This window comes from Ischnura elegans, chromosome 12, assembly GCF_921293095.1.
Source record: "Ischnura elegans chromosome 12, ioIscEleg1.1, whole genome shotgun sequence".
In the NCBI taxonomy this organism is placed as follows: Eukaryota; Metazoa; Arthropoda; class Insecta; order Odonata; family Coenagrionidae; genus Ischnura; species Ischnura elegans.
The window spans coordinates 6039810-6057997 of NC_060257.1; the positions used below are offsets into that span (position 1 = coordinate 6039810).

Genomic DNA, 18188 nt, shown 5'->3' on the forward strand with positions numbered 1-18188 from the left:
GTGCTTTCTATTTTCATTAGCTAAATGTGTCCAGTATTTTATTGGGAAACAAGCATGAAAGGCTTTTATAAGCTTTTCATGCTAGTTCCTCTATAAAATACTGAACAACTTTAAGCTCTTCTAAACCTTTCGTGCTAGTTTAATTATATGTACTTTGTGGCTCTTTTCTGATACTAATTTAGTGAAGTTGTCATGGAGGACTTCATACAGAATCTTTGTCTCTTGAATTAAAAAAATATCATGTTTATACACCTCTGTTACTTTGTGCATGAAAAGGGTTTATACCAGTCAGGGAAGTTAAATTCAGGGTGAGAAGAGCTCATCACTGCTCTTAAGGATATTAGATTATGATGTGGGAAAATTCCAGAAGCATAGCAAAAGTATCAAAGTGTGACTGAATGCACATTTCATGGTATGCCATGAGCATTTCTCCATAAAATCCATTTGTATATCTCTTCGTAAAATGTTCTCAAGATTGCCACTGGGTCAGGAACTGCATAACTGCCAACATTTCAAAGGCAGAGTCAGACATCGAAACATTGGCAGTTATGCACTTCCTGACCAGGTGGCGATGCCGGGAACATTTTACCAAGTCTATTCGCCGGGAAAGCACTAAATCTTTCTTCATATACATCTTTGATTTGCAATTGACTTAATATATGGGAAATTCAAAATGGATAGTTAATTGCGGAAAAGTTTCTCGGGTTTTCCACCGGTTGATGTCGTCCATGTCTCCCAACGTTTTGATCCACGACTTGCTGATCATCCTCATTCGGAAGATCCCCTGACGATGATCAGCAAGTCGCGGATCGAAACGTCGGGAGACATGGACGACATCAACCGGTGGAAAACCAGAGAAACTTTTCTGCAACTGATACGACGCGAAAACCTAAGATCATGGATATTTAATGAAAACCATGATGAACATTCAATATAAAAATCCATGTGAATGAACATGAAAATGCACTGTATGATCACCTAACTTGTGCAGATGCATGAACAAAAGTAGAACTTGTTTTACTTTGGTTCATGCATTTGCCCTTGTTCTATTCTTGTCCACCATAATTACTCCAGCATTCTTACATTGACTCATATGTATGAATTTATCTTGTAACCTGGCATTATGATAAGGTTTTGACTGGGATTGTTCTCCTGTTTTGGAATCCCACAATATCTATCTAGATAATGTTATCCAATTTGTCATAGTCAACGAATTGGATTGCAATTTTCTGGAGGGGAACAGTCTAGGAGTAATAGAGATTTGATAATTTTATTATTTCAAATGCATTTATTTTCTCTTGGGATGTAGATGATGTGGCTTTGCGCAACTGTGATGTATAGGTATTTTTTCAGTATCGTTTTTAGTGGTATCAATTCGATATCTGTGTAAGGTATCAAGAGGAGGCATTTTTCGCATAACGCGGTTTTGTGTTTGTTATTAGGTTGAACTTTCTCTGTTCAGTATATCCGAGGAACGTTCTTGGCTGGCGTTCGTTCCTGTCCATGGCGGTTACCTTCAACACACTCCTTCTATTATATGTCATCCATATTAGTTAGAAAAGTTTGACCATTATTTGAGAGAAGTGTATACCGTATCCTGTGTTTAATGTGTCAATGAGGAAGTCTACATGAAATATGTATTGTGATGCAGGTATCATTTGGGATGTAATGAGCGTGGAATGTTAGATGTTTTTAAAATGATTTCATTCTTAATGTCAGTGGCATTGAATTTTTTTGGGCTTGATTAAATGCAGGTTTAATCTCTGATTTCTTTTTAACCCTTGAAGGTAAATAGTGGGATAGATGATCGATGATGTTCGGATTACTTCTATGGCTATTTATTGATAGCCTTAGGTGAGGCTATAGGTTGGTAGTGATGTTTTTTTATTCAACTTTCATTAGCACTAATTATCTAAATGTAAATTCCTCTTAGTTCAACATCATGTCTGCATTTTCTGTATCAAACAATCCAGTGCTGTGAGATTTTCTTCCTACTAGAGGAAATTTGGTATGTAATTTATGTCCTATAAAACAGACCAAAGGTGATAGGTCAAAGGCTGTAGCTGTGAGGATTGTCTGCTTGAGTCTCATCAGGATGCATCTGTGAGTAGTTTTCTGTTCACATAGGTTTCATAGTCATTACAGAGTGCATTATAAGGGAATTTACTATTATTCCATGCCTCTGTTGGTGTACTTTTGGTAGGAAACTTCACTTGAAATTTAATGAGATTGTGTAGACCTCCCTTCTTTCCACCAATTCTTGAGTGTTTTCCTGGGTAATAGTTCCTTCGCCTTCCCTCTCTTTTGTGCGACTGGCTTTTAGGTTTGTACCCTTTTGCAATCACCCCTGTACCATACCTGGAAAGGACATGAGGGGGGGAATAAAGGAAACGTGCAAGTGTCCAAAGAAGTAAGGTGTGCTGTGCCTGTTTAATCTACTCAAATTTATTCTCCTGATAGTATTGTTTGCGGTGACGAAAAAGCTTCATTGCTATTATGAAGCACACAACAGAATGCCTAAGCATGCAAATAACATCACGGTGGTTAAAAACCACATTATTTCCGTTGCTTTTATCTCAAAAATGGAATCAGGCTCTGGCAAATTTCGAAAGGTAAAAATCTTGCATGCTGGAACAATCTTGCATCTCTGGTGGAATATTACCTACTTTTCACAACCTGTGGCATTGACTGCGTTCTCCTTTTTCAATTGAAACTTACATTTCCAACAGTCGTACATAATTATTGTTAATTACCTAATTTAATATACTAACAAATATTTGCATTACCATGGTTTCTTTTTTGTCTTATTCTGATTAATAGTTATGAATTTTGGTGTCCTGAGCAATAAAAAATCTGGAGATATTGGTTCTTAGCCATCTGATATGAGGATAATGTCATGATGATAGATCGTGACTGTGAAAGCTGTATCATCTTGGTGCCACACTGAGATATTGCTGGAGGAGAGTGCCATAAACATGATAAAGGGCTATTAAATCCATAAGTATTTAAATATTGATGATCCATTCCAAGTAATTAATGATTGTGAGAGCACCTTTAATGCAAATCCCTTTGGATAAATAATTTTGTTATGGTTGCACCAGTCTCTTCCGGCAGTAGCTCTCAGTGAAGTGTGGTACTTTGAACAAAAAGATTTCCTGGATGTCAATTATATATACGTATGTAATAATTGTTGATTGGGGGCCCATGCGATTCCTATGGTCAATCGTCAATTTAATATATGGCTGATTTAATTGAAACAGTAGATCATATTTTTTTTACATTTAATTAATTGTCCCACTGGGCATTGCAGGCACACAGATTTATTCTAAAAACATATTCGAGATAGGTGGTTGCTTCTATCCAGGGCGTGGATGCTCATACACGTTAATTTATTAAGTTAAATACCCCAATGGGAAAGGCCAATGGTGCTGTTTTCAGTGGTCCAGGGATAAAGAAATAATAAATTGAGAGGTTAAATCATTTTAGTGGTGATATCAATATTTCTCTTTGTATGAAGGAAAATGTATCACATAGTGCAATTTTTTAAAAAACTTTTTCCTTGTATTAAATGATGATGTCTTTTGTCATTTCTTGTACGTGGGCTCTCTTCATTCTACTCCACACAAGAAATATCCGATTCCGCCTATAAAAGCAATGGAAAGAAGAATTCTTGCTTTTTTGTGTAAACACTTCAATTTCATGTTTAATAGGGCATGGTAATTTTCACCACTAATTTTTTTTATTATTGTAGCTGTTAATAGAGGAGAAAAAGGCTCGAGTAATTTGCAAAATGGATGATCTAAAGTGGTATAATCAAGTGTTGACGGAATTAGATGAACATGCCACTTTCTTAGAATGTTAGAGAATCCTAGGCTTTGTATGTTTGTTGTTTCACATTAAATGAGTGTTTGGCTGTTCTTCAGATTACTGCCACTTGCATATCTAACCACATACACATCTATTGCCTAGTAAATGGCTTGCTTCATATTAGTTTCCATGAGAAAAATTCTCTGAAGCTAGAATGAAACATATGTTTGACTTTGTGGGCCTATCGTCAGACCTATTGTCATCCAGGTTCCCTCACAATTTGCACTTCTATATCAAGTAAAGAATGAGAAATGCCCAGTTCCTCTCCTTATTCGAGTTTCTTATGTCATTTATTTGGTCTTTTTTCTGGCCTCTTGCTTGTTTCTCTAGCTTGCTACGTGGCCTATTGAAGCAGTGTGCTGCCATCTAATATATTTTGGTGATACCATCTTTTGGTGAAACCATATTTCTTTGTGTTAACTGTTATTTTGTCAAGAATGTAATTGAAAGTGAATTTAATTAGGAAATGTCAGGGAGAGTATGGTTTAGATGGATTGCTAGTTCTGTAGGAGGAAATATTTGGAGTAACAACAACCGATCCTGATTTTGAGTGATGGAATTCTATTCTTATTAGATGCCTGATCACACTCGGAATATCTGCCTACAAATCGATGTACATATTGGTAATCACAAGGGAATGATGTTTTTATAAAACACATACTTTGAAAACATATGTTGATGTTGTAATATGCGAAAAAACTTGTCGAGCACCAAAATATTATGTGGAAAATCATGCGATGTCTCATCAAAAATTTTTAATTATTTCATTTTATGAAATCATATCCTGGGAAAGCTTACATCATTCATCACTTGGAAGTGCATAATTATTTAATTGAGTGTTGTAAAATTTATTTTAGTATCTTTTATCATGTCATGGTTGGTGTTCATATTTTGATTATTCGAATTTGAAAATGTTGGATTGTCATGCAGAAATGCTTCATGTTGGTGGAAGTGTGACATTCATTTTCTCATCGTGATTTTTTTGCCTCAAATTTTGTCCTCACAATATCATTTGAGATGTATATCAAGTTAAATAGTAGGTGCATCTTTTTCATTGAAGTTCACCAGATATTCTCAGTCAATATTTAATTTTTTCAATGCACTTACAGTTTTAATTTTAGTTATGAGGTATTATCTTGTCAATATTTTTATAATATCCGTGCCAAATGCAGGTACCAAACGTTTCATCATCATCATTGTCATCATGAGTCTTCAATCCTATGAATGGTTTGTCGAAGCACTCCTATGTACTATATACTAACCTTTTCACGTTTACATACTTTTTCTCATTTACATCTTTAATAACTAGTCCCATGGTACTCAATCGGGGCCCTTCTTCCCTTCCACCTCTCCTCCTACGATTGTTTCTATCAGAAAATCCTGCCTCATAATGTGGCCAATTAAGTTTTAAACATCTTCTCCTCAGAGTTTTTAGAATACTTCTCTTTCGTCGTTACTTCCTCGGTCGATCTAATTTCTTCATCATTCTTTGGTACCACTACAGTTTGAAGTCTCACGTTCTCGCCTTGTCTTCTGCCTAATAGTGTCCATTCCCCACTCCCATGAAGAAACTTGCTCTATGCATAGTATTTGGTGAATTGTTTCCTTACTCCTCTCCTAGCATTCATTCAACAGAATATTTCCACTTTGGGATTTGTAAATGGCATCTAAAGTTACTTAATCTGGAAATAAGTATTTCATTTCAATACTGAACATGTTTTTGTGGATGTTAGGGTGGCTATAGTTGATTAATTTTTTTTCTTTTCCATTATCTTGTTACACTTATGATTAATTTAATTGTGATGCATCACACTTAATGGAATAGTTAAAAAAATGTATTTTTAAGACAACATGTACTCCTGTAGATAAAATGATGCATAACTGCAATTCTAGAATTATTAATTTTATTTTCATTGTCAGTCATGGCAGATTTGTTATTATGACTGCATCAACTTTGATTTGGTTTAATTTGGTATTGTGGCTTGCTTGAAGTCATCATTATCCTTGTATTGTTATGTATGATAGACTGCAAAGTTAGTTGCCTCATAAACTATATCCACTTGTACCGCAAGTGATAAACTTATGAGTAATTGCTGTAAAATAAAGTTCTGGTGTAGCATTTTGGTCAATGAATTTGACGAGAAAGATAGACCTTCTGACAGGTGATTTTTATCCACTGTATTCTCTTTTATGTTCATTGTCATTTGTGGCAGATTTTCAGATTGGTTCATTAAGAAATTATAATGGAATTGTGACTAAGTAAAAGGTGTTTAGTCATCATAATGGCAGCTATATTATTTGAGTTCATTTAATCATCTTCAGTTTATGATGCCTGTTACTTTTAAATTGTATTTTAACACTGAGGGTTCTCCCCTTTCAACTATTAGTGATTGGTCTTAAACTGCCAAGTGTTGTTTTAGTGCCTTGTATATGCTCATGAAATCCTTTATTTAGCTTCAATGGTGATTTTACTCTGATACTTAGTTTTTGGAACACTTTTGGTTGGGATACCTCTTCTCAGAGTCCCATAAAATTCGTGATTTGGCCATTTGGCATTGATTTTATAATTCTGTGAGTGTAGATATGTGTGGATAGTAAAAGTACATATTTTGTTTCCATCTTTCATGTTATATGAGAATTAATGTATTCAGATGCTTCTACACTATTCTCATTCCACAAAAAAGATATTTCATAGTGATCCTTGCTACGATTGTTGTAAATAATTATTCATTATTGAATTTTTTTTACTTTAGTTCTTCCATTTTTCTTTTGGTAAGGAATGTGGGCAGGTAAACAGTGAGGAAGATTTGTATTCGATCTTACCTTTTACCCTCTGGGATAGTAGATAATTACGAGACAATGTGTTATTTGTTTCAGAAAAAATCCGCCATTATTATTTTGAACGTAGTGTCTCATATTGGCGTTCTTGACCTTCACTTTGTTCGACTTCAATGAGTGTTAGCAATAAATTTCTTTGCCGGAATTGCCTGTACGAGTCTCATAATTAACTTTCGTGCTTCATGTCCAAAATAATACTTTGGCTTGCCAGAATAATGGAATATTTACAGGCCTCATATCCTGATATCGTTGTGTAAATACGCATGGTCCAATAATGTTCTTCTCGTTGGTGGGAATACAATGTTTTTGATTTCTTGACTTGTGGAATGTTCGTTCTTTTCCTGTTAATGTTTAACCCTCGACGATTACATTGGGAAAAATTCAATTCCTTCAGTTTGTAAGTTGTTCGTCCTTTTTCGTCAGTGCCAAGAAAAGATAAGTCTTGCCTTGTTCCTGTGCGCAGGCATGATACTGTTTTAATCCAAGATATGATAGTGATTAAATTTTCTCTCCAACTATTTTTGAGCTTTACATTATTCTTTTTTATTTCCTCAAACTGTGCAAATTTAATAATTCTTTTGCTATAACTTCGTAATTACACATTATTTATTTGACTGACCATGTTTTCAACGTTGAACTTCATTATCGTGTACTGACTATAGAACAAACACATAGTTAGACAGACATAGATTTAGATTCATACATCCTAGGTGTGTAACTGTGTGTCTTCTCCCAGCGATATTCCGTGGTGATGACGTTCCATGTGGAAAGCTTGGTCGGCAAAAGAATCATGTGGAATCACGAAGGCATAGCCGTACAACAGCCGACAATAATTAGCGAATTCCACCAACACTTATCGGAGACTACCACTACAATCCCCAGTTAAATCGCAAAAACGTACCGCCTCTTTTGCTTTACGAAGAAAAATGAATTTTTCTTTTGGAAAAATAAAAATCATGGTTGTAAAACGGGGATATCCCGGCGATTTTTCAAATTCCGTGGCCGCTGGCCACCCTGATTCTGCTAGCCGTCTATTGTGGATATGAATGAAGCTTGCTGCTCTTCCACATCGGACTCGGTGTCTCAAATGGAATGCACTTCCAAATTGGGAAAATAAAAGCGAGTGCATTCGCGTAGGTTAATCCGTAGAATAGCAAAAAAAAAAAAAGCCTCGTGGCCGCTCTATCTTGGGAATACTGTCGTCTCGTTTCTGGCTGGATCACGCCGCCACATGTAACCAAGAGTTGGAAGTTTTTGTGTCGTTGCCGGCGGATGGCTCACTTCCTATTGGCCAGACGAACTCCTCGACGACATCCTGCCCCGCGGCTTTACCAACGGGTACTCCGTTTCCAGTTCTCCAGTCTGGTTTTCCTGTCATCCGTAAGACTTAACCTCTTCAACGAAGGAAATCCATGGAGAGCTTGTAGGTGCGGGGCTCAACGTTTGGGGGACGAATTTTTCGGAATTCGCGAAGTATAGAATATTTTGGTTTGGGTTCCAACAAGTGCCTGTAAGCGATCCATGTTTTAACTTTGTCTCTGACATGATTGGTTTTAATGCAGATGTACTAATTACTGTCTTAACAATAAAATTTTGCCATTACTTTTCCGCAGTAAACTTTTTGAAAGAACCAACTAAATATTAGATAGAGATATTTTGTGGAACCGTGTAACATAGTCACCCACAAATATTTATATGGTCCACAGATTTCTATTCATCGGCATTCCCACCTCAAAAAATGTATGAATAAGCTCGCATCATGCGGTTTCCTACGTGGAAAATGATACAGTTCATCGAAAACCTGGGTCGGTAAATTAAAATCGGTCGACCATACAAACGTCTGTTCGTATTAATGTACTTGCTATAATTAATTATTTTGTTATGTTGGGTAGTTAGGGTTAAAGTTTACTTTTAGACCAAGACTGTTTAGGTTTTCAAGGCATTTTTTCGTCACTTGATGGTTGCGCGCGTGCCATGTCACCCACTGATTTAGTAGTCGTGCTATTCCTTCCCCTTTATCGAGTTTGAGGGCGAAAACAAAAAAAGGGCGTTATACTGCTGCTACGTTCAACTTCATTTTCTTCAGCGGACAATTATCCTGAATTTGGTTTGACGCAACTCTCATCTTTCTCCACTCTTCGGTTATCTTCCCTAATTTACGGAGGTCTTCTCTTTTAAATCCTTCATCCCCTTCATCACTTGTTCCCTGTGATGAATTCCTGGTCTTCCTTTACCCTTCTTCCCATTTCCTTGTTCTTCAATGATTGTCTTTGCCAAATTATATTTTCTACAGAAATTATGAGTTTTATCATATGCATTGCTTAAATAACGGCAGAAGTGAGTCACACACGGTTAGTATCAGGTAAATTAAACCCTCGGAGAAGAACACGACTCATGGAAATAGGGAAGAGAAAACGCTGGGATTTAATCGCCCTTTTTAGTAGTACCTACTCAAGAAAATAAATATTTAAGTTGATTGTATTGCAATCGTATGATTGGTATTGTGCAGCTCTTTTTCTCTGCATCCTTATCGATCTTGTCGATTTGCTTATCCCTTGGTCTTTTTCCTGGGACTTCTCCATCGAGTTTTACTTCCATTATGTTTCCCACGTAGCTGTTTTGTCTCGTTACGTAACAAATCCACTGTGTTCTTCTTTTGCGTACAAAGATAAGAAAATTATGTATAATCTTAGGCGTACATCATCATCATCATGTTTCAACAATTCTCTCGCCCTCCTATACCAAATTTATTTTGGGCCGTCCCTTGCCCTTCCACCTGTCCTTCTATGATTGTTTTCACGAGGCCGTCATGCCTCATAATGCGGACAACTAAGTTGTCACGTCTTCTCCTTAAGGTTTTTAGAAGTCTTCTCATTTCTTCCACTCTTATTAGCACTTCCTCATCACTTACTCACTCGATCTTTTTTGTCTTCTTCATTATTCCCTATTCCACTCTTGACTTCTCTGCTGCTATCTACGTTCAAGCCTCGATCCCGCACAGAAATATGCTCTATATGTAGCATCCGATAAATCGTTTCCTTTCTTGTTTGCTTGAATTCTCAGCCTTTTCGTGCTATAACCTTGATGCCGTCCGAATTTCGTCCGTTTCGCGAGACGTTTCTCTTGCTTGCCGGTCGATCACCTTGGTCGTCGTTGTGACGGAGCGATCCATATGGCCACGTAGTAGGTATATGTGAGCCGGTCGCCAGGGAGACGAAGCCGCGTGATCTGCTTCCGAGAAGTGCTCGTTCTCTCTTCCTGCTTGTGATGGTTGTATTGTTTTCGACTCTTGATTTCCGACGATGTCATTGTCTCCCCTGTAGCGTTTGAATCCTACGATCGATAGAGCTTATTGCGTAGCAGTGTGAAATCTACGCTGGCATCGGAACACGTGACATTTATGGTGACTTGATGGAGAACATCTGTGATACATTTGTTTAAAAACATTTTAGTTTTCAAGGTAAACAGCGATAGGTTTCAATTAATTAGGCAGTATTCGTAGTGTTTACTATTTACATTAGATATTTATTTAAAATTCACATTTATGTTCTGACTAAAATGAAGAAAATAAAAATAAAACAATAATGATAGGAAAACATTCTTATTTTCCAAGAACAGTATAAAAGGGACTCAGAAGAAAAATAAGCTTTTTATCTCTCGGAGAATGAAGCGTGGGTTATGATTCGGTTTAGATATTAATATTGCGTCTAGCCAATCCTCACTCACCTATCAGCCTCATCTACACTCATCTACTATGTAATAAAAATGAATTGCTGTGAGCTAGTCTGCTAAAACTCGTGAACGGCTGGACCGATTTCACTAATTTTTGTTTTAAACGTTCGTGGAAATCCAGGGAAGATTTTAAAGGTGGGAATAATAGGAAGCAGGGCCCTTGAGGCCCTGGAATGGGCCATGAATCATTCCCATTAGAAATACTGGTAAAGTTCATGGTCAGTGCTGATTTTCGGATTCCTCCGCCGCGTTATGATTATTTTCATTTTAATTTGGCAGTCGATGCTCTAAGCGTTTATCATCCTATCCAAAATGGAAATGACGCTAGCAGCATGAATGCATTGGTTGAATATAATATATAATCTGCTTGCTACTCGACCTCATAATTGTTGAGAAATGTCTTTGTAACGCTTCTATGTCACGCTTGGACGCAGTACTTTTAAAAAGTTATTAATGATGAGTTGGAAATTTATGAAGTTGTTCATTCATTTGATTGGCTTGGTCTCGACGGAGCCCACCCTTCACAGGACGACATTGAAGTCAAGAGAGCTTCTCCCAGCATTTCCAATTTAATTTCAGTTTGAAATAGCGTGGTTGTGTGCTGCTAATTGCCTCCTTGTGAGTATAATTACCACGAACGCTGCAATTTTTAATAAAGGATTCTTCAGTGGAGCTGAAACGGAAAAATGAGCTCAAGCTAGGGCTGTTAACGTTTATATATATTCGCTATTATATTACCCATCAAATTATTACTTCTTGATGCAATTCCTCACGTGTTCAAACACACTTTTGTAAATGTTCAAGGTAAATGGATCGGTTTGCACTCATCGCGTACCGTAAATTTCCTAGAATAACGCGCTCTCATGCATGACATTTTCCATGGTCAAATTTTGGCTGTTGATTGCTTGTCTAAAAATCTCAAGTGTGATGCACACTCGTATATTGCGCGCCGGACATCCACCTAACTTTGACTACTGGAATTTATATTCTCTGAAATATACCTTCGAAATTCGCTTATCACAATATAATAATATCACTAATTTCATACTTGGTTTCGTAAATATATTTTTCTTTGAGTACCTACCTAGTGATAACCCGCACTCGTATGCTATTCGTGTAATGTGCATCACTTCAGTTCGAAAATTTTACAAAGAAACCATTATCACACGATCGTTTTTTTTCCGCACTGAGCGACGGCTCCAGCGATAGTTTTTCAGGGGCCAAAAGAGTAACCACTCATTTACTCATTTTGTTTGGGGTTAGATGGAAGATCGGACTTTCTAGTCCCAATCTCGCCCAATAAAGTCGTATTACTATTATTATTGTTTGTGAATCATTCTCATATCATCATTGTTGGTGAATTTGTGAATCACACAGTCATTCCCATTTTTCCATTGCTCATTCCCTCTCTTTCCGCGTTTACAACTGTCGTTCAATTAAAATCCAAGGGTGGCGTTGAAATCGCTGTTGCCCGTATGTTCAGATTGGCTGCAAGGTGGTGCCAACGATGGCTTCCGCGACGGAAAAAAGGACGTGCTGAGTGTTGGAAAAAGGGATGGGATTTCCATCCCTGAAGCCATCATGGAGAGTAATTGCTTGTAACGGTCGTTTTTCCGCCATTGAAACGATCGCTGGAGTCGTTGCTTGGAAGGGACGGAAAAAATGACTGTTTGTGTCAGGCTTAGCGGGCGCGTTAAAATTCACCATCTATGAGGTGTCGTGCAAGCCGCCACCAGAGTGTGTGGCACGGGGTGGCTTCATACCAGGCCTTAGGTACTCATGCTCTAGCCTCAATCAGAAATGTGCTCGTTCGCGAGACGCAGACCAAGCACTCGGGACTAGGAAACGCGGTCACACTAGGGGAGTGCTAAGGCCACGAACCTTGCCAATAAATTACTTGTTTGTAGAAGAAAAAGGAAAAGTTAGCGTAGTAAGTGATTCATGAACGAGTTATAACATGCTAAAAAATCCATGCATATAGTTAGAATTTACAAGTATAATAGATTACAACTACATATGCAGAGCCTTTTTTAGCATAGAACAAGAGTCAACATATTCTGGAGCTAAACTATCGCAGGTACTGTGGTTCCTCATTGAAAGCAGGAAAAGCGGCATCTAAAATGTCTTATCCATGTGATCGTTTCTTCCATAATTTGGAATTTTGGGTACATTTTGGAAAACAGATGAAGTGCTCCATGAGTGGCAACATTCAACGAGGGCCTACCATGGCTATGTGATGTGAGCATGGCTGGCTTCCTTTTCTCTCCATTACCACTGGAGTGTGTTTCCCGAGGAGTCGAGTCTCTCTCTCTCTCTCTTCCCCCGATGTGCTTTCGGCCCTTCTTCTCTTCGCGCTCATTTCCTCCCACCTGCCCTGCCCCCCCCCCCCACTCCCCCACACCCGCCACCTGTTCTTCATTTTTTGTCGCTTCTTCCTCTGAGCCAACGTTGCGTTCTCCTGCGCCACCGCACCACGCGGCAATGAACGGCGAGTTCTAGGAGAGGACATACAGGAGGCCACAGTCCGTCCCGGACAAGCTACATTTATGTTATACTCTTTTCAGAAATGCCCTCACGTCGGCGATTAGCGCAGAACGATCTACTGTCGCGGATCGTAAATTCTGGATTGTGTTCCGTGTTATCCTACCATTCTTTAAAATTGTCGATGAATAATGTGAAATACTTAGATGTAAAACTTTTATGTGATAATTCCACATGAAACCCCAAATGATTCCTTTATTGAGCCTCAATTTGATGAAACTAAGATGGGAAACCTATTTTTGATCTAGTGTGTCTCCCTAGAAATATATCTGTAATTTTATGTTATATTGGTCATTTTCCACTATCACTAAGACATGATTTAATCCTAAATTTGCTCTTAATGATGATTGAAACTCAATTTACAGTCGTAAGTGCAGAATTCGCGCAGTAGTCGTGCCGCCGCACGCCGCCAAAATTACCTCCGGACGCCACCGAATTATTCCAATCCCAATGTTAGCTATTGAATATTTGAACTGGCGAGGTATGGCAATGAAGAGCTATGGATTTGATAGACTTTGACTTCAGGAATAAAAATGTCGCTTTAAATCCATAATTATTATTATTCCCTATCCATTCCCTATTCCATACTCCCTGCCAAACACCCTAGAGGTGGTTCGCAGGGTATTATGTTGATGTATATGTTATTTCCTTGAGAAATCCGGGTCCCCTTGACACCAGCGGCCTCAATCGCGAATGCATAGGATAGTCAGCAGTGAAAAGGCATGGGCAGCATTTGGAAACGAAATGGCATTAACTTAACTTAGTGGGATTTAGTGATCACTAGTTTAAGATGAAGTGCAGGTTAAAAAAGGACCAAGTTTTCTACTTCAATTGTTGGGTGAAAAGATTCTCCACCACATTCGAATCCTCTCAAATAAATTTAAATGTTTAAAATAGAGGTTAAAAAAATAGACTACTAATGTGTATTTTTAACTTTTTTGTGGTCATATTATATGGACTTGAACGAGAAAAATTTGAAAACCCTCATTGCGGTCCTGTGAATTTTCTCACCCCACTCTCTTTCCTAATTTTAAAGCTCTTGTTATTCTTTAAAGCGGGAGCAATTCCTTCTCTCAAGTGCAAAGAAGGAAGGGAAGCGCGTAAAGTTTTCGGAATCAATTTGAATGTATTGAACTCCAGGTATTCTAAATATTGATGTGATATTGATGTTTTAGACTAGCATTTTAGCATTAATATTTCATCAGCAAGAAATGTAAGGATTTGACGAAACTGGAGGGTGGTAGTTTTTTCACAAGGGTCTCGTCATGCATATCATGGCAAGAATTACATTCCCTTTATCCTACCCCAAAATCAGACCCTTCTGAGGGTGCAGGGTAAAATTTCTAGATCCGGACCCTGAAGTGTATCCAGGCGAAGAGAGCATTCCACCAAAAGATAGACCTGCTTACAGCGGGTAACTTAAATATGGAAGTAAAGAAACAATTTATAAGAACCTACATCTGGAGTATGCTCCTATGCGGAAGTGAGGCATGGACAATGACCGCAGCGGAGAAAGCAAGGATAGAGGCCTTTGAAATGTGGTGCTACAGAAGAATGATGAAAATCAAATGGATCGACCGAGTTAGTAACGAGGAAGTCCTAAGAAGGGTAGGAGAGAAGAGAAGCCTCATGAAAACCTTAATAAGAAGACGGAACAACCTTATAGGCCACATCTTGAGACATGACGGCCTGATGAAGACAATCGTCGAAGGACAAGTGGAAGGCAAGAATGGAAAAGGAAGACCCCGAACAAAATATATGGAACAAGTAAAGAGAGATGTGAAAGAGAAGAAATACGTAGGTGTGAAAAGATTAGCTGATAGGAGAACTGAGTGGAGAGCTGCGTCAAACCAATCCTAGGATTGTTGACCAGTGATGATGATGATTAAGCAGCAGAATAAACGTAACCTAAATGAGTTTCGTGTGCGTAGATTGAAACTAGTTTTTCACTCCTGAAGTTTGAATGGTGGGCAAAATTGCAGACGCTTTGCGCAACATTTCATTTAAAGGATATCTACTTTTATTGGTTGAACCTACAAATAGTCGTCGAAGGCAAGTGAAATGTTTGCTGTTCTACTCTTTTTGATTCAGCGTATTGTTATTGTTTTGCCGAAGTTTCAGTCGTCAGGCATTGTTCTTGAGAGGTTGGAGAGTTGATGAACTGGGGAAGGAAGAAGATAATTCCATTGAAAATAGTTGGGAAAGTTTTTGGGAAGTACTCGGCTGAGGCTGTACGCATTGGCTTAGGGAAGCTCGGAATTCGGAAGTTTTAGTTATGGGCGATGACGATGAAGAGCAGGGATGAATAAGATCGGAGATTATTTGTAGAATATTACTCTTATATCAGTAGAATATCACTTGTGGGATAGAAAAAGTGTAGTCTGCATCGTAGACAGCGCGTCACTAATGTCATCGTGTTCATATTGAGAATAACTATGTTGAAGTTTGTGGACTAACGTATTTGAAGATGTATAGGTGTTAAATTGTCCATACAATAAAATCGCCATTCAAAGTGAATTGTCATTGTGATAAGGAGGTAAAAAAACATGAATTTTCAGCTCAGTATTCAGTCTACTAATAAGTCCAATATAATTGTTGTGACCTTCTTGAAGTTATGCGCTTCTCATTAAATTTGACTAATTTGTGGAGATTCAATTCGAATTTTCAGATTGTGCTTCATAGATCGTACTCTGTAAATTGTAATTTTACTCAGTTATAGGGGTATCATTACACTCTAATCCTCTGTAAATACGTCTGCTATAGTGATATGGTGTGTGTGGAAATCATTGTTTAAAAACAAAGTCATTCTTATTATTTTTTATGAGCAAATTCCACGAATTCACGCCCGAAATAATAGAATACAGTTAAATATATGTTTTGAGGCAGCCTGGAAACTTTCATATGTTGTGTGTGGAAACTGCACAAGTCAGGGGATATTCGATTGATTTGATTGGCCACCCTGAATAATTGCAGAATGTTGAAGTAACATTTTTTTGGTAGGTACGGTCATATTGGAGTGAAGGAGGAAGTTCCTTACTTGTATCTATGAGGAGAAAATGAAATTTGCTCAGTATAGTTACTAGTCAGGTATTCTCAGAGACGCCATTGGATTTATTTCTCGCGAGGAGAGCTTCCGGCCAATCCTAGCACCCATTAGGTAGTTGTAATGCACCGGAGGGGGTTGTAATGCACAGCATTATTCGCTGAGGAATATTGTGTTCAGTTAAGCTCAGCACCTGGAGGAAGCCCCGATCTTCTCTTCTCCAAGCCTTTAGTGCATGCAAATGTTAATGTGAACGGGTATAATGCTCCATTGTGAAGCTTAAAGCTGGTTGCATCATTTCTTCTGACTTAGGTCTTTGCTCTGTGGATGTGCTCCTCTTCCGATTTTCTTTAAGGTAATGGGCCAATTTCATGGTTATCTGTTCGTACTAAATGACCCCTATTTTAGACATTAGTATAATATTGTAATTACTAGCATTAGTAATCAATCATTCGTTGGTGCCGAAAGGTGAAAAATTATATGTGATTACGTGGCAAGCCTGGCCGATTACAATTTGTTTTTGCTTTCTTCATCTGCCCTCGGAATCTCTTTCTTTCTATTTCATTAGGTACCTGTGGCCGTGGCACATGCCCTAGAGTTGCCTTGCAAAGTATTATGTAGATTTACTTTATTTTTCCATCGCATATTTGGGAACATTTGAATAATTTCTTATTCGCGCACTGCTAATTTGTAAACAATGCCCCCTTTTTTAATCATAAATATATATACATATGTATATATATAATGCTATTGAGGCTTTTCAGTAATCCTCGGTAGAACCATCACATGCTGAACTTGAGCAGACCTTTTAAGCTCAGCAATAAAAGCTTATTTACGATCGTTTTAGGATACCTGAAGGCCTCTTAATTTTTGGAATTGGTCGTTATATTGTATTTTATCGTAGGGATTAGAATATTATTCTTTTGGTTCATCAAACTGTCTGCATTGGGCCTCTCCAACTAAGTGATTGTTTTAAGAAGCTCTGTCTTCCGTGTTGAGGAGCCACATTAAGCTCACCGTCGAAAATATCTGTTACTGGTTTTCAGAATTAAACTTTTTCGCATATCATGTTTATGTTACAGTCAGCTCTTAAGCTGTTCTTCCAGTGCTGTTGGATATTTCGTGATAATTTCCCGAACATTCTGTTCGACCTGCGACGCGCAATTGATTAATGTAAAACATGGAATTCTTGCGTTCACTAGCCTTCCACTGCTCTACTACTTCACCGTAAATGAGGACGCATTCATCTCGCTCGACCGGTCTTTTTTCTTCACATATTGCTCGTTTAAAATTCTCGTTATCACCTTGAAATTTTCAGGGAATATGAACGAGACCCTGGAAGACAACTGCCTGTATCTCAAATTTTAAAAATTAATATCTGAATTTCGTCAGATTTCTTCAGTTTTTATATTTGAGATACAAGTAGATTGTTGACCAAGGTTTCTTCTATAAACCCAGAAAATTTCAAGACGAAAGTAAAAGATATTTGTCACGGAAAAGTCACAAAATACGACCGGTGGAGAGTTATTGATGGCGTCTTCTACTCTAATGCTGGAAAGGATATTCGGGTTGTTCCCTTAAACTTTCTTACCCCTTTTCCTTTGTGTGCCATTATTCACTAGACCGCTGTTGCGCCATTTCGAACTTCAACGTTGCGAGGGTATCTTCGGATTGGGTGAATAATACCACTTTGAAGGTCTCTGCATTGCCCGAAAAGGTTTAGAAAGGCCCACGTACCCTCTTCACCATATTCAGCAGCTTGTCCTCCCGCTAGAAGAAACCACGCTTTCGTATGCATTTCTAACTTTCAGCTGTCCACTAACCTGGAAAACATGGAATAGTGAGGGAAATTTTGGTCATATGGAAAAATGCAGTGGTTTTGGCAAGTGTCCTGGAAAAAGTGACGCATGCAGCTTTTGGCGAAAATTGTAAACAAATGCGCTGCATTCTCGCGACTTACCAGAAACAAAGCAAAATATGAAACAAGTTTTTTGTTCTTATTTCCCCAGATATTATTTATTTTGGTCCTGTCTGTCAGAGATGCGACCTCTCTAAACCTATTTACATGCGACTACTTCTCATTGGTAGTAGAGGCCGAATCCTCGAATCCACTAGGCATCGTTCGTGGGGAAGGGTGCTTCCCGAACGGAACAAAAGAAGGGAGGCT

General features: G+C 38.1%; 1 protein-coding gene across 1 annotated transcript in view; it reads left to right on the forward strand.

Annotated features, from left to right (window-relative positions):
- LOC124169523 (trithorax group protein osa-like) overlaps positions 1–18188 on the forward strand; it is a 95681-nt gene that overhangs the window by 5221 nt on the left and 72272 nt on the right. The window lies entirely within an intron of this gene.